Consider the following 8,727-nt stretch of genomic DNA (forward strand, 5'->3'; position numbering starts at 1 on the left):
CTGGCTCCGCGCTCCTGGGAAGGGGCAAGGCCTGGGGCAGAAGAATCATGGCTAGGGCAGCCAGCCCTCAGTACCACCCAGACTGCATTGCGCCACCCCCCTTCCTTCCGCAGCCTTCAGAGCTGCCTGACATTCTAATAGAAATTTCAACGTCCTGGAACTCCAGCCATGGCATAGTATCAATAGTGGCACCTGGAAGCCCCAAGCCCTTTTGAATTGCCTAGCATGGGAAAGCTGCCTCCTTTGCCCCCTTTCTCCTCTCTCCCATGGGCAGGCCTTGTTGCAGAAAGTGACCAAAAATAGTACATAGGAGTCCTGATTCTCTATCCCCTGGCCTAGCCAATAGAGAGCATGTTGTTCTTTGGAATGATTAAAAACAAAACTGATTGTAAGCCTGATTGCTTTCCCATGCTGGCAGACACTAAGTACACCAAGCTGTATGTACATTAAGCAACAATGAAAGGTAAACATAGAAATGTAGAGCAACCCCTTTTACAGAACTTCCTTTTTCCAGTGTGATTCTGATTAAACTTAGGACCTAAAACAGACATGCTAGTATCCAGTGAATAATTCTACAGAACAAGTTAAACTTGATGATGAAAATAAACTACAGGGGTTTTCTTTTGTTTTGTTTTGGGGTTTTTTAAATTTTGTTTTTGTTTTCTTTTGTTCCTGATAATTTGTTCCTAGCAATAATTTGATTTTTCTATGGACTTATTTTCAGCAATTGTTGTAAACATTATTTTTACCACTTTTCATGAATAAATCCAAAATCACATTTGAAAGAAGGCATCATCCCCATCTTACTAATGAGGAAATGGAGGCACAGAGAGACAAAGTGATCTGTGCAACATCAACTGGCAGGCCAGTGATCAGCTAAGAATTGAATTTAAGTCTCCTGCTTCTCAATATTCATTCAAGAATGCTATCTTCATAAATTCATTCTTCACAGTTGGCATTGGAAGGGTGCAAATTTTGAAGGGCTTTTTGAACAAAACTTTTAGCTCTGGAGCAGTTCCCCACACCTCTAACTTTATTTTAATGCTCACAATTTTTAGGTAAACTGAAAAGCTCTAAAAGAAAATCCCAATAAAGGCCACAAATACTTAACAGGATATATACAGGCAGTCCCCGGGTTACGTACAAGATAGGGACTATAGGTTTGTTCTTAAGTTGAATCTGTATGTGAGTCGGAACTGGCATCCAGATTTAGCTGCTGCTGAAACTGATCAGTTTCAACAGTGGCTGAATCTGGACGCCAGTTCTGACTTACATAGATTCAACTTAAGAACCCCAGGCATCCCCAAGTCAGCTGCTGCTGAAACTGATCAGCGGCTGATTCCAGGAAGCCCGGGGCAGGGGCTTCCTGTAGTCAGCCACTGGTCAGTTTCCGCAGCGGCTGACTTGGGGAAGCCTGGGGCAGAGCAACTGGGGTGCTGTTGGGTTGGTCCAGTAGCGCCGCCGCTCCTCGGCGCTACTGGACCAACCCAGCAGCACCCAAGCTGCTCTGCCACAGGCGTCCTGATTCAGCCGCTGCTGAAACTGACCAGCAGTGGCTGAATCAGGATGCCTGGGGCAGAGCAGCTGGGGTGCTGCCGGGTTGGTCCAGTAGCGCCCAGAGCGGCGCTACGGGACCAATCGGCAGTGCCCCAGCTGCTGTACCACAGGCATCCGGAGTAAAGCCGCGGAGCACGGGGGCAGCGGGACAGCCCAGACGCGCCGTGGCTGTCCCGCTGCCCTTGGGCTCCGCGGCTTTGCTCTGCTTTGCTCCCCGTCTCCCTGGTCTGCAGACCAGGGGGACGTGGAGCAAAGCAGAGCAAAGCCGCGGAGCACGCAGGCAGCGGACAGCCCAGACGTGTCTGGGCTGTCCGCTGCCCACATGCTCCGCCGCTTTGCTTCCTCTCCTTGGTCTGCCGGAGACCAGGGAGACGGGCCCCGTTCGTAACTGCGGATCCGACATAAGTCGGATCTGCGTAACTCGGGGACTGCCTGTATGTAGATTAATATACAATGGACCTGATTTTTAAAAGGTGTTCAATTTCAGGCTCCCTGGTTTTTACTGGGGGCATTATTTACTATTATTAGTGACATTTATTGGTATTTATTATTGGTATGCAATTAATGTGAAGTATGTCATAGCGCTTAAACAGCTATTGATATGTCTGTGCCTCGATGTACAGTAGTTAGATATCTAAATGCTATATTTGGTACCTATACAAATCAGTAATACAAATCAGGGCTGCTTTTCAAAATTTGATTCATTTACTGTTGAAAACACAATAGTTTTTAAATCAATTTTTTCCCTGCACAGTTATTTTCAACACTCTGTTTCCTACTGTTGTGGTATTCTATATTTGACATCTCAGGGATGTCATAAGGTGTCAGAGGGAAATTAGAATTTTGGAATTTTAACTCCAAATTAAGATGTCCAGTGAAGTAGAAAGTTATGTTTTAAGGATTTTTTTTGTCTGCACATGCATTCTGCTATTGATTTGTGGCCTTAAACTGATATAATAAAACAAAACATTAACCATTATCAAAAATCTGTACTAAATCCAAATCTAAGGACATGGTAATTAAACAAATACTCAGCCATCTGAATTCCCATTCTAAATTAACATCAATATTCATATTTATCCCAGTAGTCAAAGATTAAAGGTACAGATGATGCTTGGAAGAATTTAGAAGTCAAATTGGAGGGAAATGATGTAGGGATAAATCTGTTTGATACAAGTTGCATGAATTAATTTAGCAACACAAAGGATTTTCTTTATGACAAAAATGCCAACAAAGGCTCTTATGGAAAACACAACACAACAGAAGTGATACTGAGTTGCCAGTTGCTAAAGATAAATATAAATACTGAGATATAAATCACTTGCTCAGTCAGAAATCCTGCAATATTTCATGCTATAAACTTGACTGCCAAATTACCTGGATTCATTGTATGTTTATGGGGCCTATAATCCTGGAAGCCCACAAAGAGCCTTAGGTTGTGATCCCTGCGCTGTTTGAGAATGTCCCACAGATGGATATGACAGCTGTTCACGTCTGACAGATTAAATCTGGTAAGTGAACTTGCTGTGTGTTCACTCAGCCAGTCCCTGAGTCAGAATCCTTGGGGTATATAGATAATAGGTTTGCCAAGTGAGTCAAAAAGGAAGCCTTCCATTTGCCAAACAAATAGTTCTTCTTACTCATGTCTCAGTTGGAAGTCAGTTATTTCAAATCTTACAGGAGTTCTTTGACACGCAGTATGTGTTTTGATTTGTTTTATTTTTTCAGCTTTACTAAACAAGAGACAGTGTTGATACTCTGAAGACATCCTATATTTGGCAACATTCAGGACTATCTATGTTATTACAACATGCTCATTGGCATGAGTGAATACATTAGTGCCTACATTTAGAAGTACTGTATAACTTATAACAGTTTTTCTCTTAATCAAATGGTCTCAGTGGTTCAGGAGCCTCATGATGGGACAAAGTTTTTTTTCACGTCGGATAAAATCACATCCAAACCAATAAAGACCCAAACTTTTCATGGGTTCGAGTGATAAAAAAAAAATGGATTGATTGACTCGGTCCAGTTCAGGGCAAGTATCGTGATTACAATTAACTCCCTTATTTTCACTGAAACTGGGACTAACAAGAAATGGATGTTCATAAAGACTGAGTCTCTTGCTGAATCTTAGACATGGTCCCTCTGGGTCTAGTTTGAGGCGTGCAGGTTGGATTGTGAAAGGAACCTGGCACTTCTCTTGAACTTTTTCTGTGGGTCTATACAGATACGTTGATCCAACACATTCTGTGGTGTAAACTGCTGGAGTCCCATCATGTGCTATGGAAAGATTACTCCATTTTGTATACTTTCAGGAAGCAAATAAACCTAATAATATGAGCATGGACACCTGACTGTCCTGATCCTTTGATCTTATGCATATAGCTGAATATTATTACTGGGTGAGCAAGGTTACCATTCATCATCAATGAAGAGTCCTCCAAAATAAAGAAAAAAACAGAGAATTGGTATTTTTAACAAAGTGTGAGCAGAATGAAAAACAAATTAGGAAAAAAAATCTTGGAAGTTACCTTTATCTAGTTTGAAGGCATAAGGAAGTCATATGAAGTCATAGTCGCCTCATAGAAAGCCAAGTACTGAATAGTATAAACCTTTTCTTATTGACAGGGCAATAGTAGTGGGAACTGACTAGTGCCTGGAAACCAGTATTTATATGTAAGGAAGCATAGAAGAACATAGCTTTATAGCAAAGGCGGCATGCTTTAAATAGTGTATCAATAAAAATTGTTGTGGGTTGAAAGATAACTTTATTTTTGCTACACAGTAAATAGGCCTTCTTCTGAAACAGAAACAACAGTTAACAATTCTCCTTCAGTAGCCTCCTGGTCACTTTTAAATGCACCAGCTTCTTGTCATCACTTCAGCTGAACACCTTAATATCTGAAAATAGTTCTACTGATAAACAGTTGCTTACACATCCTATCAAGGGAAAATGCCAACTGCTTCTCAGCATCCGGAATGAGGGACATAAAGGAATAACATGACTGCTTCCTGTTAATCAGACTGTGCTGGAACTGGTGAGTACAGAGAGGTTCTTCCACAAAAACTTCTTGCACAAGAGCGCATCCACACTGCGAAAGTGCATCGAAAAAACAATGTGCTTTTGTGCAAGAGAGCATCCAGACTGCATTGGTGCTCTCTCGAAAGAAAGCTCTGATTGGTATTCACAGAATAGCCATCAGAGCACTTGTGCTTTCTTCGATTGTCTCTTTTTTCACAAAACCCTCTGTTGCCTTTTTATACACACCTTTATGCAAGAACTCTTGCACAAAAAGGAGTTATTCCTCGTAGAAAGAGAGATACTGCAAAAAACCCTCACTAGCACAAAAACGCTCTTGAGGTGTGGACTCTCCATGGGTTTTTGCGCAAAAACGGTCATTGATGCGTAAAAACCCTGTAGTATAGATGTAGCCTCAGGGTCTAGAGAAAAGTTAAAGTACAGAAGTCAGTTCTTCAACCTCAAAAAGGTTGGGTACATCTATTCAGTTGAGAGGAGCTCCTTCAATACATACCAGTTGTGGATCTGCCCATACACTCAGACTTTCATCTCCAAAATAAAGTGATCTAATTTCTAATATTTCAAGTGTGAGTGTGGATGAAATCCAGCTCCGGAAGGAAGTACATCTGAACTGGCAAAGAGTAAATGATTGCCATCAGGCTTAAGCACTTGCTATTCTAAGGCTTTGGCACATTATTTATGGAAGACTTATTCTAATGAATTCTATCCACACCTACCGGATGTGCAATCCAAGCTTATGCCAGCTGTTTATCAGAATACATGATGTCCAATGCTATCATGAGTATAAAATGATAGTCACTTGTAATGTTACTAAATAAGGAATATTTGTCTTAAGCTTTGTGTTGGGACAGTGCTTCATTACACAATGAAAAAAAAAGTGAGGTTCTCATATAGCCTGCTGAAATGCTAGTGGAATATAAGGTCCAGCTGTATGCAAGAGCGCAGCCAACACCAACGTGTATCAGCATAAATCCCTCTATTAGTCATAATAATTAAAGCCATATAAAGGAAATGAGCACTAAACAACACAATAAGACAACACAATAGAGCACTAAACAAACTGTAAGGAAATATGATTAACTAGACAGGATAGAATTGTATCTGTTTGTCTAAAGGTATTTGCAGAAAGAAAAGGCCAGATTCTGATATTCTTATTCACAATGGGTATGTCTACACTGAAAAGTTAGTTCGAACTAACGGACGTTAGTTCGAACTAACTTTCCTAGGCGCTACACTAGCGCTCCGTTAGTTCGAACTTAATTCGAACTAACAGAGCGCTTAGTTCGAACTAGCTAATCCTCATTTTACGAGGACTAACGCCTAGTTCGAACTAGCTAGTTCGAATTAAGGGCTGTGTAGACCCTTAATTCGAACTAGTGGGAGGCTAAGGCTTCCCAGGTTTCCCTGGTGGCCACTCTGGCCAACACCAGGGAAACTCTATTGCCCCCCTCCCGGCCCCGGAGCCCTTAAAGGGCCACGGGCTGGCTACTCACTTTGTGCCAGTTGCAAGGCTGCAAGCACCTGTGCCTGCACAGCCTGCACCTGCCACAGGATGAGCCAGCCATCCGAGGGCTCCCAGCCCTCCACTGCTCCCCAGGACCAGCCTGGCGGCTCCCAGGTGCCTGCCCGGGGACACAAAAGGCAGGCGCCCGCCTGGTCAAGTGCGGAGATCGTGGACCTCATCGAGGTTTGGAGGGAAGCCTCCAATGTCCATGATCTCCGCACCAGCCACCGGAACGCGGCCGTCTACGACGCATGGCTGCCAGCCTGGCCGCCAGGGGCCACCAGCGCAGCCGGGAGAAGGTCCGCTGCAAAATAAAGGACTTGCGGCAGTCCTACTCCCGGGCCTGCCTGCCAGGGGCCGACCCGGAGGCCTGTCCCCACTTCCACGCCCTGGACCGCATCCTGGGGGCTCATGCCGTCCCTGCCCCCCGGGACGTGATTGACCCTGGGCCAGAGGGACCGCTCCTGGACACAGAGGAGGAGGAAGAGGGCTCTGAGAGCCAGGAGCCTGCCACCAGCCTGCCCAGGACCCGGGACCCCCAAGGCACGCCACAGACCCGCTCGCCTGCATCATCTGAGGCCGGGGAGGCGTCCACCTGTGAGTACCCTCATGTTCCCCTTATGTGTACGGGGGGCTGGGGCGAGAGGGAGCCCCGGGACCGTGCGCCTGGGCCTTTCCCACCACGGAGCAGCAGCTGGGGATCCTGCAGGGGCCTTGGCCTTGCACAGGGGAGCTGGGTTTCACACACCTGGGCCCCTGCGGTAATTGACCGTTGGTCTTCTTGCACCACAGCTGCAGCACCTGGGCCTGCAGGGCACACCACCCCACCTGCAGCAGCCGCCCGTGCCCGGGCAAGCAGGACAGCCAGGAACCAGGAGGACTACCAGAGGCGGCACCTCCAGTTCCTGGATCGACAGCTCCGTCTCCAGGACCACTGGGTCCAGGAGGACCTCAGGCTGCGCCGGAGGAGTCTGGAGGCCCTGGAGGAGCAGGGTCGTGCCCTGCGAGGCCACCTCCAGAGCCTGCTGGACCGCTTCCCATTTCCTCCTCCCCCTGCTCCCCCTCTTGCTCCCCCTGCTCCCACTCCTGCTTCTGCTCCTGCTTCCTCCACACCCCCTGTCCCTCCTGCCCCCCCCCTCCACAACCATTCCCCACCAACGCCCCCGGACCCGCAGTGTGGCGAGACGGGAGAGGCAGCCGGACTCCCACCCCTGAGCTTTCCTTTCCCTTCCTCCCTTCCCTCCCCTCTCCTTCCAGCTCCCTCATCCCAGGTTTCCCCCTCCCTTCTCCCACCATCATTCCTCCCTCCCCCCACCCCAGTTCTGTGAAATAAACAGACGTTTTTGTTTGAAAAACAGGTGTCTTTATTTGACAGTAGGTAGGGAGGGGAAAGGGGAAGGGGGGTAGGGTGGAAGAAGGCCCCAGTGGGGCATGCAAGGGAGAGGTCAGTCCTCCTCCTCCTCCACCTGGAAGCTCTCCCGCAGGGCTTCCCAGATCCGGATGGCCCCCCGCTGGGCTTCCCGGATGGCGGCGGTGCGGGGCTGACCGTAGTGTCCAGCCATGCGGTCAGCCTCAGCCATCCAGGCTGGCAGGAAAGCCTCCCCCTTCCGCTCACACAAATTGTGGAGCACACAACATGCCACCACCACGGGAGGGATGTTGTGCTCGGCCAGGTCCAGACGGGTGAGGAGGCATCGAAAGCGGGCTTTCAGTCGCCCGAAGGCCCCCTCCACCACGATCCGGGCCCTGGTCAGCCTGGCATTGAAGGCCTGGCGGGAGGGATTGAGGTGCCCCATGTAGGGCTTCATGAGCCACGGCTGCAGTGGGTAGGCGGCATCCCCCACCAGGCACATGGGCATGTCCACGTCCCCGACCCTGATGTGGCGGTCGGGGAAGAAGGTCCCGTCCTGCAGCCGCTGGCACACAGAGGAGTTGCGGTACACCCGTGCGTCGTGTGCTTTGCCGGACCAGCCCACATTAATGTCCGTGAACTGTCCCCGGTGGTCACACACGGCCTGCAGGATCACAGAGAAGTACCCCTTTCTGTTGACGTACCGGGACACCTGGTGTTCCGGGGCACGGATGGGGATGTGCATCCCGTCGATGGCCCCCCCGCAGTTGGGGAAGCCGAGGGTGCCGAATCCCCGGATGACGGCGTCCGGGTCGGCGAGGCAGACCACCCTGCGGAGCAGCACCCGGTTGATGGCCTTGACCACCTGCAGAGAGAGACACAGCAAAGCGCCAATCAGTGGGGCGCCCGGGTGGCTGGGAGCGAGCGTGCCCTGGCAGTGCCCCGTGCCCCACTCCCGGAAGCAACCCCCCTGGCGGCGTGTAGTATGGCCAGGACAGCCCGACCCCTCCGGTGCGGGGTGCTTTCGCCTCCTCCCGCCCCCCCTTTGTCCCTGGGGCGGCCCATCCCCTCCTCGCAGCCCCCCTCCCCCCCGACTCGGTGGCCGACGAGTGCCTTACCTGCATGAGCACCGCTCCGACGGTGTATTTCCCCATGCCGAACTGGTTCCCGACAGATCGGTAGCTGTCCGGCGTGGAGAGCTTCCATAGGGCGATGGCCACCCGCTTCTGGAGGGGGATGGCGGGCCTCATGCGAGTGTCCCTTCTTTGCAGA

The sequence above is a fragment of the Pelodiscus sinensis genome, chromosome 3 (assembly GCF_052426305.1).
Source record: "Pelodiscus sinensis isolate ZL-2025 chromosome 3, ASM5242630v1, whole genome shotgun sequence".
In the NCBI taxonomy this organism is placed as follows: Eukaryota; Metazoa; Chordata; order Testudines; family Trionychidae; genus Pelodiscus; species Pelodiscus sinensis.